Source organism: Aethalodelphis obliquidens, unplaced genomic scaffold (genome assembly GCF_003676395.1).
Source record: "Aethalodelphis obliquidens isolate GAN/ISIS:26980383/991018 unplaced genomic scaffold, ASM367639v1 scaffold5, whole genome shotgun sequence".
Lineage (NCBI taxonomy): Eukaryota > Metazoa > Chordata > Mammalia > Artiodactyla > Delphinidae > Aethalodelphis > Aethalodelphis obliquidens.
This window is the reverse complement of record NW_020837949.1, coordinates 10,880,552-10,894,046: the sequence shown is the minus strand read 5'-3', so window position 1 is coordinate 10,894,046 and position 13,495 is coordinate 10,880,552. Positions and strand designations below refer to the sequence as shown.

Genomic DNA, 13,495 nt, shown 5'->3' with positions numbered 1-13,495 from the left:
GAATGACAACAAAGAGGAACAGGTCTGATGCTACTAAAGGGTATAATTAATCTTTTGTTTTTCCCATTCTGTGTAGAGTTAACCAACCGTACAATGAGTTTAAGCAAGTGAAATAGATTCTTTGTCCTTCCTCCCTCCCTCTCTATAATGAGAAAAATAACCAGTAGAAGGTGGTTGACTGAGAAAATTTTTCAAAGAGGAGACACATTCTTGTCCTGCATGCCACTCCTGGGAGTAGGCAGCAACAGGTCATTGGAAATCCTGGGACCAGAGGCAAGAATACGGTTGTGAAAAGGCAGAAATCTGAACGGGCCCTGGGTCGGGAGATCACAGTCCCAGCAAACACGGGAGGTAAAGGCCCCAGGAAACAACCAGGAGGCGAAGCTCCATCCAAGGCAGGGGAGGGCAAAGGGAAACCGGAGCTCATCACAGGTTCGGGGACCAGGACGTCCTGAGCCCGAAGGAGGTCCTTGGCCGGATGATCAGATAAACGCCGTGGGCTCACCATGACAGAGCTGAGGGTGCCAGTGACGGGGGAGACACTGGGAGTTGCCGAAGTCTCTGCACAGCTGCTTCCTTTGGAAACCCCGGGAAAGGCTGGTTGGAGGTGACGGGCATTGAGAACACCTGGCTGGAGCAGAAACTGCCCTGGCGGGGAGAAAACAGGTTCTGGCATGAGTGAGCCTGAGCACTTGTAATCCCTGTGCCCCAGACTCCCAAGTTTTTATGCATCTAACAAGAATAGTGACTGTGTCTAAGCAACGTGGCTGCTGCTAGTTTCTAATCAGGCCGTCCTCCTAATAAATCACTATTGCTTGTGTGTTTTGTAATTTACAAAGTACTTTCCCTTGCATTCTAATCCCCTCTTGATGTACCCATGTTCTGGAGACAGACTGTCTGCTTTCTGCTCTGTTCTGGCCTTCTCCAGGATTGCAAAGCTGTAATGCTAACTATAGACTGGCATTCAAGACCCGCTCCAAACCCAGCCCCGGCCTTCCCTCATTCTGCATCTGTGGCTGCTGTCCTTCCCTTCTCCTCTCACCCCACTCACAGACCCTCGTCTAGTCTCCTCATGGTGTCCTCTCGTTCCAATCTTGGGGGCCTCTCTCAGAATGGCCCCCGCCTTCTCATGCCTCGGGACCACAGAGCACATCGTTTTATAGGCCTGGAACATCGTCCCTTCCCTTTTATTTCTGTTAAAGTCTTACTCATACTTGAAAGCCCAACCCAAATAATCTCTTTCCCGTGAAGCCTATCTTAGCTTTCCACCGCCAGGAGGAACTGCTCCTTCCTGTATCCTCCCACTGTGCCGTGCTTACCTTGATATTACATCACCTAACACAGGCTGACCTGATGAGAGCTCTGTATGTTCTCCACCGGATGGTGAGCTCTTACATGTGTTAACATACATCTGTTCACGCCAGGCGCTTTCTACTTGCTCTACAGATATCAAGTCATTGAATGCTCACGACAGCCCTCTAAGGTTCTATGGTTAGCCCCATTTTATCGAAGAAGGAGCTGTGACACAGGGAGCTTAAGTGCTTTGCCACAGATCACACAGCTGCTAGGTGACACACCCAAGATCTGAACCCGGTTGGTCTGGTTCCCGGCCATACTCCTAACCACTAGGCTTTCCTGTTTATGTCATTTATATTTGCATCAAGATCCTCCAGGGAACTGAATGTCAATATTATGACATAGTGTGAGTGTGTTTCGTGTGTGGTAACTGCAATCATTGTTGCTTTTGTTGTGGTCATCCGTTTACAGTGCTTGGTGTCAGTCTATTTATCTCTTGTAAAAATAAAATACATTGTGTGTGTGTGTGTGTGTGTGTGAAAAAAAAGGTACAAAGTTTCAGTTATACAGGATAAGTTCTGGAGATCTAACGTACAGCATGGTGCCTGGAGCTAACAGTATGTATTGTATATATAAAATTGGCTACAGGGTAGATCTTATATTAAGTGTTCTTATCCCACACACAATAATAATGATAAAGGGGTGCGAGGGAACTTTGGGAGGTGATGGAAATGTTAACGGCCTTGATGATAGTGATGGTTTCATGGTCATGTATTTATCCCCAAACTCATAGAGTTGTATACATCCCATACGTATGATGTTTCAAATGTCAGTCAGAACTCAACAAAGTAGTTTTAAAAAGTAAAAAAAAAAAAAAAAAAAAGATCCTCCAGGGCTTGGCATGGTGGTTTGCACATGGGGATCAATGATTGTTCGTTGACCAGAAGTTGATCACCATTGCCGGGAATTAGAGGGCAGCATGGGGAGTAGGTGGCTATGGCTGTACAAGGGAGCAACAGTGATGGAGCCGTTCTGAGCCTTGACCGTGGAGGTGATCGCATGAGTCTACACGTAAGATAAAATTGCATAGGACTAAACAGAGTTGACCCTTGAACAACACGGGTTTGAACCGCACAGGTCCACATATGTGCAGATGTTTTAAAATAGTAAATACCATAGAACCGCATGATCCGTAGTTGGTTGAATCTGCAGAGGTGAAATCTCAGGTAGGGAAGAGCCACGGATACAGAGGCCAACTGTAAGTTACACATGGATTTTCGACTGTGCAGAGGGCTGGTGCCCCGACCTCTGCGTTGTTCAAGGGTCAAGTGTATATACGTGTACACACACAAATGAGTGTGTGTGAAACTGGTGAAATCTGAATAAGGTCTCAGGATTGTGCCAATATCAGTTTCCTGGTGTGATACAAGATGTTTCCACTGGGGGAAGCAGATACGAGATCTCTCTGTCTGATTTCTTAACACTTCACGTGAAACTACAATTATCTCAAAATTAAAAGTAAAAAATACATGTGTACATACATACACGTACATATATACATAGACGTGTATATATATATATATATATATATTAATCCCAGTGTTTTGACCACAAGTTTAGTTTTCCTGGATTCAGTTAAGTGTAATTGACAGAAATAAGATTTCATGTAGCGCAGCACTCTTAACCTTTTGTTGACCGTGATTTTAAAACACTTAGATTTAAATTATATCTGTTTCTTTAAGCGGGCTGTTGACAGGCAAGCAGAAGAATTTATGTCTAATTTGTTTTAAAAGTAAAATAACTCTGTCTCTCTTAATAGGAATGCAAATTTATCAGGAAAATATTGGTAAATAGTAGAAATGATTAGAAAAGAAAACAGTACAATTTTCCGTCAAACGGTATCAGTTGTAGACAGTTTGGTACCCTTCCTTACAGTATTTCTGCCATTACCGTGTTTCATATATGTTCTACATGATTGTAATTAATTATATATATATATAATTTTGAGCATTCCTCCCTGCAAAACGTACTGTGAAAAGCAGAGTCCTTTATTTTTTTTCCATCTTAGGAACTTACTGCATGACCATACTGTAATTTAACTATTCTCCACCTGTTGGCAAAAACTTTTAATTTGAAGGTCTACATTTTTTTTAATTAAAAAGCAAACTTGAAATAAAGCTTCTAATTCTTTATTTTTTCCTCTTACAGACTTTAAAAAAAAATCTCTTGGTGTTTGATCTGACCTATGGTTTTTTTTAGTCCCAAACCCATGAGGAGCCACAAAGTTGTTCATTGTACAGAAATAGGCAGCCAGGCTGGCAAGTGTACAATGAAAGTACTTCATCAAGGAGGGGCCTAAGCTAGACGGGCCAACCGGGCAGGTCTAGTGAGAGTTAGAAGATCCCCAGAACAAGGTGTTTTTCCTCCTTTGCTGGCCCAGGGCTACACCTCTGCCAGCGGCTTGACTGACTTTTCTGGTGTTCAGGTGTAGGGTCGTGGCTCCCAGGAGAAAGTGCTCTGCCAGGAGCCCTCATGGTGCAGGAAGAGAGCTCTGCTTTCTGGCCAGGGTGTGGTCCTGACCATTCTATTGGTGCTTTTAGGCCATGGACTCATGTCCTCGTGGGCTTTGAAGCCTTTGAGCCTGTGCGTCTGGTACCCTGTGACCCAGGTACCATCCCCTCCAGGTCCAGTGAACAGTGTGAAAGGTGGGGCTGTGTCGTGGTCGGCAGGCTCCTCTGTGCTTTGGGGCACCAAACTTTAAAGTCCACCCACATTAGAGTGACAGTTCCAGCTCTTTGGAATTGAAGATGAGCTGCCCTTGTCTCGAAATGTCTCCTTTCTCCTGATATCCGTCAAGGGCAAGATCAGTAGTACAGGGAAGAAGCTAGCAGCAGCTTCCTCTGCATGCAGGAGGGGATGGTGAAATATAAGCCATGCGTTTAAATGGGGCGGAGAGATGCAATGATAGACAGATTGATTAACCGAGAAATAATTAGGCTGGTAAAACCTGTCATGCAGCTTGCTGGAAAGACAAAGGAGCAACCGTATGGGCTGCTAGACCCACTCTTCAGCTTGCAAAAGACTTTTTTCTTGTTTTGTTTTTTTTGCAGTACACGGGCCTCTCACTGCTGTGGCCTCTCCCGCTGCGGAGCACAGGCTCAGCGGCCATGGCTCACGGGCCCAGCCGCTCCGTGGCACGTGGGATCCTCCCGGACCGGGGCACGAACCCGCCTCCCCTGCATCGGCAGGCGGACTCTCAACCACTGCGCCACCAGGGAAGCCCTGCAGAAGGCTTTTGATTGTCTCTATCTTATAACTGGGGTGCTGTGTGCGTTATTAAATTGACCCAAGGAAGTGTGGGCCTTGTCTGGGCCACCTGAATTCAGTCAGGCTGTCATTCAGAGCAGCCCCAAGGAGAGGGAGGAAAAAGCAACAGAGGTGGGGAAAGCCATATTTGGAATTAGAGATGCACCAGGCGATATTAGATCCATGTTCTTTAGTTGGGAGATGGAATTTCTGATCTGAACTCTCAGAGATGCTGCTCAAAGGCCCAGTTGGTTTGGGCTCATGAGCAAGGGCAAGCACTGATGGCGTTCAGAGTTTTTAAACTTAACCTCATTCTCAAACTGAACTTCTGATTCCCACCCCAAAACTTGTAACACCCCCAGGCCTCCCTCTTTTTGTTTCAGCCACCCAGTTGGAATCATCCTTGACTCTGCACTCTCCCTCACAGCTTACATATAAGGTGCCAGAATATTCCAGCCAGTTCAGCCTCCGAAACGCATCTCCAATCCTTTAACTTCCCTCGGTCATCACCACTCTGGCCCAAGCCCCTCTCCTCTCCTGCCTGTTCTTTAGTGACCGCTTCCTAAACTTCTCGCCCTGTTTCCACTCCTGTCCCATTATAATCGGTTCTCCACAGGCTGGCTAGGGAGACAGTTTTAAAATGGAAATTGTCATGTGTGTCACCCTGCTATTAACATGCTTTAATGACTGTCCATTGTACTTAGAGGAAAATGAAAACATCTTACCGTAGCCCTGCATGATCTGGTTCCACCATTTCTGCTTCATCTCAGGTGACTGTTCTTGTCCTTCAAGCATCTTAAACTTATTCCGTTCTTCTGCCTCAGGGTCTTTACATATGCTGTTCCTGTGCCCGGAACCTCTCTCTCTCTGTGGTTCTTATGGCTAGCTCCTACCCAGCTCTTGGTTTAAGTGTTATTTCTCAAGGAGGAGTCCTCTGGCCACATTTTCTACTTAACACCCGCCTCCTAATATTTTCTCTTTGTTTTTATTACTACCCTTAACACAACATGTACTTATATTTTCATTTACAGACTGTCTCCTCTACTATATGTTAAGCTCCATGGGTACTGAAACTACAGCGGTTTGTTTCACCAATATATACCTGTGTCTACAGATCTGGCAAAGTGGCTGCCTTATACATGTTAACTATTTGGCTGATGAATGAATGAATAAAAATATGGATGTTTTAGTTGGAAGGGGGAAGAAAAGGATTATTAGATTCATGGCACAAATTACGGTTTCTGGTAATTCATAACCTGACGTCTAACAGGATTTGATAAGGCCGTTAAGTTGGAATGCTTCCTGAAAGTGTTGACCGTTTTTTTTTTCTTTTAATAAAGGGGTAATATAGTATCACCCCCTGTTTTTGTTTTGTTTGTTTGTTTAAATGTATTTATTTATTTATTATTTTTTTGGCCGTGCTGTGTCTTTGTTGCTGTGTGCAGGCTTCTTACTGCTGTGGCTTCTCTTTGTGCAGAGCATGGGCTCTAGGCGCACAGGCTTCAGTAGTTGTGGCTCGTGGGCTCTAGAGCACAGGCTCAGTAGTTGTGGCTCACGGGCTTAGTTGCTCTGTGGCATGTGGGATCTTCCCGGACCAGGGCTCGAACCCGTGTCCCCTGCATTGGCAGGCGGATTCTTAACCACTGCGCCACCAGGGAAGTCCCAGTGTTGACCGTTTTGAGAACCGAGGAAGCCAGAAGCCAGGGATAAAATGTGACATTTTAGTGCTTGCTGTAAAGAACACAGTGAAACTTGGCATGCCTCTTTGGTAAAGTCCATATTCAGCAGAGGCCATGACTTTTCAGAGGAAAAGCGTGACTTTTCAGAGCTGCAGCTTTTTAGGGCTGGTGCAGTCTTCAGAGATGAGCACAAACAACCTTATATTTAGAGCGGGTTTCTTGTAGACAGCATATAGGTGGATCTTGGATTTTTTAATCCAATATGAGTCTCTGCCTTAAATTGTTTAAGTGTTCAGACCACTCACACATAATATATCATGATTATTGATATGGTTGGGTTTCAATCTATCCTCTTGACACTGTTTTCTATTCATCACCTATGTTCTTGGTTCCTCTTTTCCTCTTTTTATGCCTTATTTTTGAGTAATCGGGTATTTTTATGATTCAGTTTTATCTCATTTGTTGGCTTATGAACAATAACATTGATTTATAACGTTTATTGACATTTTTAGTGATTGCTTTAGGACTTTTGGGATACATGTCTAGTGTATCACAATTTACCTTCAAGTGACATCATACCATTTCACAAAAATATAAGAATCTTACAACAGTTTATTTCGGTTTTCCTTCCCATTCTTTGTACCCTTCTACATGTTATAAAACCCATGATACATTGTTATTATTTTTGCTTTCAACAATTATTTCTTAAAAAAATATTTAAAATAAAAAAACAGTATTTTATATTTACTTACATATTTACCATTAGTAAGCATTCATTCGTTTGGAAATAAGAGCTTTCCATCTGGTATCACTTTCCATGTTAAAGGAATTCCTTTTACATTTCTTGTGGTAAAAATCTGGTAATGGAGTTTTCAGCATTTATATGTCTGAGTAGTCATTATTTTCCTTTTATTTTTGAAAGCTGGATATATAGACTTTTAGGCTGACAATTTTTCTTCCTTTTGGTGCTTTAAAGATGTGGGTCCACTATCTTTTGTCCTTCATTGTTCCTGAAGAGAAGCCTGCTATCATTCTTAACTTTGTTTCTCTGCACCTGTATCTTTAGTTGATTTTAAGATTTTCCTCTTGATCGCTGGTTTTAAGCAGGTTGACTATCATGTACCTTAGTGTAGTTATTTTAATGTGTTTTGTGCTTGGGGTTCATATAGCTTCTTGGATTTGTGTGTTCATAGCTTCCATCAAATTGGGAGATTTTTCATCCATTATTTCTTCAGATATTTTTTCCATCTCCCCTTTTTTCTCTTCCCTTCTTTGGGGACTCAAATTATACTTAGCCTTTTGAAATTGTTTTATGGTTCACTGATGCTTTATTATGCTGCTTTTCTTTTTCAACAGGCTTTTTTTTCTCTGTGTGTCATTTAGGAGAGTTTCTATTGCTGTGTCTTAAAGTTATCTAGTCTTCTTCAGTGTCTGTAGTTAATTCCATTCAGTTTATTTGTCATCTAAGACATTGATTTTTTTTCATTTATAGTACTGTAATTTCACTTGGGTCTCATTTATATCCTCCACGTCTTTACTTATCACGCACATATTTTTCTTTACCTTCTTGAATATATGGAATATATTTACATCACTGTTTGAATGTTCTTGTCTACTATTTTTGGGTCTGTTTCTATCAAGATGCTTTTGTCCTAATTATGAGTCATATTTTCCTGCTTCTTTGCATGTCCTGAAATGTTGTTATTCAATGTCAGACATTTTACCTTGTTGTGTATATGTAGGTGATGTGCATATAGATAGATATATCTATATCTCCTATATATACAACAAGGTGTGTATGTATGCATGTATATATGGATATGTGTGTGTGTATATATATATTGTTGAGCCTTGCTCTGTGTTCTGTTACTTGGAAACACATTAATCCTTTAAAGACTGACTTCTAAGTTGTGTTACCTAGAACCAGAGAAGCCTTCATTCTGACGCTAAGTTTCCCTATTCCTGAGGCAATATCCTTCTGAGTACTCTACTCAGTGCATCATGTATTGCAAAGTTCTTCCACTCTGGCTATAGGAATACAGACTATCCCTGGCACTGTGTGAACTTCAGTGATGATTTTGCCTTTTCATTGGTTCTTTTCCCAATTAGGGTAGTTTCTCCACACACATGCAGCAACCAGTACTCAGCTGAAGATTTGAGGGGAACCCCCTGAAGTCTCTTCTGCAGTGTTCTCCTCTCAATGCAGCTCTCTTCTCTCTGTGTAGTGCTTCCTTTCCAGCACTCCATCCTGTGACTGCCAGCCACCTTAGTCTCCCTGAATTCTCAGTTCTGTATCCTCAACCCTGCCCTGCAACCTGGGAATTTCCTCCAGACAGTATGCTGGGGTTATTGTAGGGCTCAGCTCATTTGTTTCTCTTTTCTCAGGAATGACTGTTGTGCATTGGCTGTTGTCTAATGTCTGAAAATAACTGTTTCCTAGCTTTTGTATAGTTTTTACTTGTTTAAGATGGTAGGGTAAATGTGATGGTGTTTGTTACTTCATATTGGCTGGAAGTGCCCACAGACTACTTGATAAATTTCAGTTAGCTCTTCTCTGCCTACAGGATAGAGTTCAAACCCCTTAGTTTAGCATTCTCAGTCCTTTATAAGCTGACCTCATGACAACCCCAATCCCCAGCCCACCCACTTTCAGTAAATCAAAACAATTTGCCAAATCTTGATCGTGTCCAAACTTTTTGATCCTCGAGAGCATTGCACATGCTCTTCTCTCCACCTAGCAAGACCTTCTTCCCGTACATCCCCCATCTAGCCAAACTCTACTTGTTCTTTAGGACCCAACTCAATTATGAATTCCTCTGTTAAATGTTTCCATACCTCAGTGTTTGTTGCTACTGCTGTGTTCCCACAGCACTCAGGCTATACCTCTGTCGTGTACTTAAGACTCTTCTGTGGAGATCCTTAGTTAGGCTTCTACACCTGACTGAGGTCTTCTAATCTTCTTAAGGGTAATAACCTCTACGTTTTATTTACATTTTCATCCCTCAGCCTAGCCCAGGACCCATCTTGTAGTAGATCTTTGGCAAATGTTTGCGTAATGAATGAATGTCCTGTCACAGTGTATACTCTTGCTTTCTGCAGGTAGTATTGACTTGCCCACTTGAAGAACTTGGAAATTATAAATAAGAAAACCAGAATAAAACTTGCACTAGAATACCTGCCATCATCTACCAGGTGTTCCACACTGTGCTTATCAGTGAGGGTGCTGGGCAGGTGCTGTTCCCTTCCAGGATATCATCCCACCATTAAAGCAGTTCATAGCCAAGAGTTTTTTCTCTCTTCTTAACAGACGGTGCAGTTCTGTGGCTGATCTCTGTAAGAAGTAAGTGCAGGAAAAGTTAGTCCTTGGGAGTTCTTGGAGTTAACGTAATCATTGTCAAAGCATCAGCTTCAACTCTCAGAGATGATTGGAATCAGGATACTTCTGGGCTGACTGAAGGCCAGGATCTTAGAGACTTCTGACTGAGATAGCCCCTGAATTGCCCTGGACATGTGCAGTCAGGATAATGCATATTGGAAATTCAAGATTCTTGACTGTTCTTGAAAGCTGACAATTTAGAAAACAGCAAGCCTTTTGGAAGCCTGTCTCCATAATCAAGATGGGGAAGGGTGATCAGGTGTGTCACCAAATAAAACAAAGTCCACCAGAACGATAAAGGAAAAAAAACCTCCTAAGTTTATTTACTTGCTTGCCAGACAAGAGAAGACACAGCACTGAAAAAATTCACTAAATAATTAACTTGGGGGGTGGTGGGAGCAGGGATCAAGGAGCTTTATCTGCTAGAATGAGGGCTTCATGGTGGTTATGCTGAGCAATGATTGAAAACTGCTTCCTCTCTGAATTGCACAGAATGACTCCATAAGTCTATACATGATTGACTAAAACAAGTCCATTTGTCAGAAAAGTGTCTGTGGCTTGATCCCATGAGGGGCTGCCATACCACATGACTCAAAATTCTAAGTCCTTTATCAGCTTGGTTTGGGTAATGATTTGCTGAAAGTTTGTGGTGGTTTAATGATATCACCTGGTTGGAAACAGTTTTGGTGAATCCCAGCTTTCAGTCTTGATCTCTGCTAGGCACGTGTAGCTGTAAGTGGAAGATTTTCTTTTGTAGGTGTGATGATGTGATTTTTCCCATGAAGAAGTTTGGAAGAACACACCTGATTTAGCTTAGAGAAGGGTACGGCGTGGGCTTTGTATTGGTAGGAGAAGATGAACGATGTTACACACCTAGGACTTCTAACAAATAAACTTTATCAAATGCTGAAGCAAAGACTTTGGAGAAGGGAAGGGTTGGTTTTGCTTAGCTTGATAAATTCACCTACGTCTCAGTTTTTTCATGTAAAGCAGAGGTAACGGTATCAGTCTCATATCAGTTAATGGGAAGATTAAGTGAGATGATACATGTAAACCAAGTCCCACAGTCGCCTACCTGCTCCTTACGTGATAAGCAGTAAATAGCTGATGGCTTTCCTGCCCTGCAAACTCTCACCCACATGCACCCTCATATATGGAGCCTCAACTGTCCCTCCATCCACCCTGGACTCCCGGTCTCCTTCTGAACATGCCCTTCCCATATTTGCCCCCTTCCCCTTTTCCATGTTTATCCCCTTTTATTTCTCCCTTCGCCTTTCAGTACTCAAAATACCATTTGCAGGTCCAAAAGCTGACCTTTATCCATACCCTCCATTAATAAGTTAGACATAACTTCAGTACAGAATTCTTCTTTGTTATAAGATTCTCAAGGCTTAGTGTTGGAAATTGAGCTGCTTTGGGGAAGGCAAATAGTCAAATGCAACTACAAAGGAACTTTAGATTTGGGAACGCCAGAGAACCAGCATCTTAGATGCCCAGAACCAGTAGGTATGTCTCCCTTTATCCCTCATCCCAAATACAGAGCCCTATATAGCCTATAGCATAATCCTAATTTTCCTCAAGCGGCAAAGACCTTCTGTGACTAGGCTAGAACACCCTGAAATATTTGACAGTCATTGAGTGAGGCTGGGTGATCTGTCATTCTTTGTGATCACAGGAGAAAATGGGCAAGGTGTGGGGATTCTAGGAGACAGAGGAATTAGTGGGATTATAAACTAACAGACGCCCAAGTTCCTATAGAACAAGGTAGAGAACTGGGTACCTTGTTATATCAAAAGAAATTATATGTGTTTGAAAATTTAGGAGACTCCTGGATTACTGGCCCTAAAACCTGAGAGGAGCTCTCAACTTTCTCTGCCATTGTCCTACCATACCGAGTTTGAAGCTTTCTCTTTGTAATTGGAAGAACTTTTCTAGAGGGGTGACACAAGTGCATGGTAGGTAGTGACTTAGAATGACCACTGTGTTATTTTGCAGCTTTTTAAGGCAAGTTTGAGACTCTAATGTTGATTGTAGGTAAAGGGCCATCCATGAAAGATGTGGACAGTGTGAATCTTGAAGCCAAATCTGGCCTCTGTACCCCGATACTGAATAAAATCTCGGAGACAGAGTTTTGGGTGGAACAGAAAAGAATAGCTTTATTGCTTTGCCAGGCAAAGGGGGGCACAGCAGGCCAATGCCCTCAAAACTGTGTGTCCTGATCTGGAGGGGGTCGTGAGGAGTTTTCTAGTGATGGTTCAAAGAGGGCGTGGTCAGCTCGTGGACATTCTTCTGATCGGTTTGTGGGGAGGTAATTGGGAGTCAGCATCATCAACCTTCTGGTTCCAACTAGTCTGGGGTCTGTGTGCTTGTGGGCAGCATGCTGTTAACTTCTCCCACCTGGTCAGGTTTCAGTATCTGCAAAACAGCTCAAAGATACTGTGTATCCCTTAAGGGGGAACCAGGACCCTGCCCTAAGGCTGTACTATTGTTTCTTGACTGTTCCTCCCTTGTCTCCACATCCCCTCCCTTCCCTGATTAGCAACTGTTTGAACCTGCTCCTCGGAGCTCAGGGAAGCTCATGGAGGTTGAATGAAGCCTATTTCCTATAATCAAGAAATGGGGGACACAGACACAGAAAGGCTTTTGTGCCCAGGGGACCCACAGGGTCCTGCTCTGTTTCAATCTTATCAAAGAGGAGAAAGAAGACTGCAAGGTAGATGTGACAGATTAGGATAGGATCAATTATGCTGCAGTATTTTAAAAACGACCCTGAAATTCCAGTGATTTGAAACAACAACACTTAGTTGTTACTCAGATTACATGTCCAGCATTAGTCAGTGGGGCATCTGCTCTATATACTCAGGGACCCAAGTTGACCATTGTATTGACCCATTGTCTGGAAACCACATCCTGTTTCTCAGAACTGCCCGCAGGGGAAGTGAGGGCCTTTCAACTGCCTCATCTTGGAATTGACTCCCATCCCTTCTGCTTATATTTTATTGCCCGGAACCAGTCGTTGCCGGAACCAGTCGTATGGCCCTGATTAATTGCAAGGGCACTGGGAAATGTGTGAGAAGCTGGAATACGGGGGGCGGGGGGAGCATGATTGTCTCTGTCTTAGACTGTTCTTCTCGTCACCAAATATCTATTTGCTTCCTTCCTCCCAGTTTCTAGAGACAATCTAAAAGTTCTATTTGATCAGTGCATCTGGCCCCAATTCCAGGATCCCTGAGCGCTGTTCACCAGTCACAGCATCAGGTTAGGTCATGGCCCCTCTTGGTCTTGTCAACTAAAAAAAAAAAATTCACAACGTAAAAGTTGAGAATTATGTTTTATTTGGCAGGAATTTTTAGGACTTCAAGCCCAGGAGGCAGCATCTCAAGCAACCCTGAGAGAACTGCTCCAAGGAGGTGAGGGGGGAGCCAGGATATATAGAAGTTTTGCAATGAAGGGCGGGTAGTCTGAACGACAAAAGATTATTGTTAATGAAAGAAAACCAGATATCCCAAGTTAAGGCATTTAGCGCTTTTCTATGTATGGGAAGATGCAAGACTCTGGGCTCACTGAAATCATTTCTTTGATATGTACCTCAGCTATCTAGGGTCAGTATCCTGTGTTTTCATATCCTGAACTTCTTCAGGGCTCACTGTGGGGAGTGACTGCAGTCCGATGGCTGCTAGATGACAGGTATTCTTTCCTTCCTGAGTACCCTCAGGGCTCACCAGCTCACCGTCAGGTGGTGGCTGCGATAGCTGATGACTGTGACATCCTTTTATGGCAGGAAATATTCCATTTCTCAGTCTGGAGATACAAGAGGTAAGAAGACAGGTTACCTGCT

At 43.1% G+C, this 13,495-nt stretch overlaps 1 long non-coding RNA gene across 1 annotated transcript; it reads right to left on the bottom strand.

The window, feature by feature from the left end:
* Window positions 1–25: 25 nt before the first annotated feature.
* On the bottom strand, window positions 26–1,287 carry LOC113617977 (uncharacterized). Its single transcript, XR_003431837.1, has 2 exons — window positions 1,052–1,287; window positions 26–648 (listed from the first exon to the last, which is right to left on the bottom strand). It is a non-coding gene; the product is annotated as an uncharacterized LOC113617977 (long non-coding RNA).
* Window positions 1,288–13,495: the final 12,208 nt, after the last annotated feature.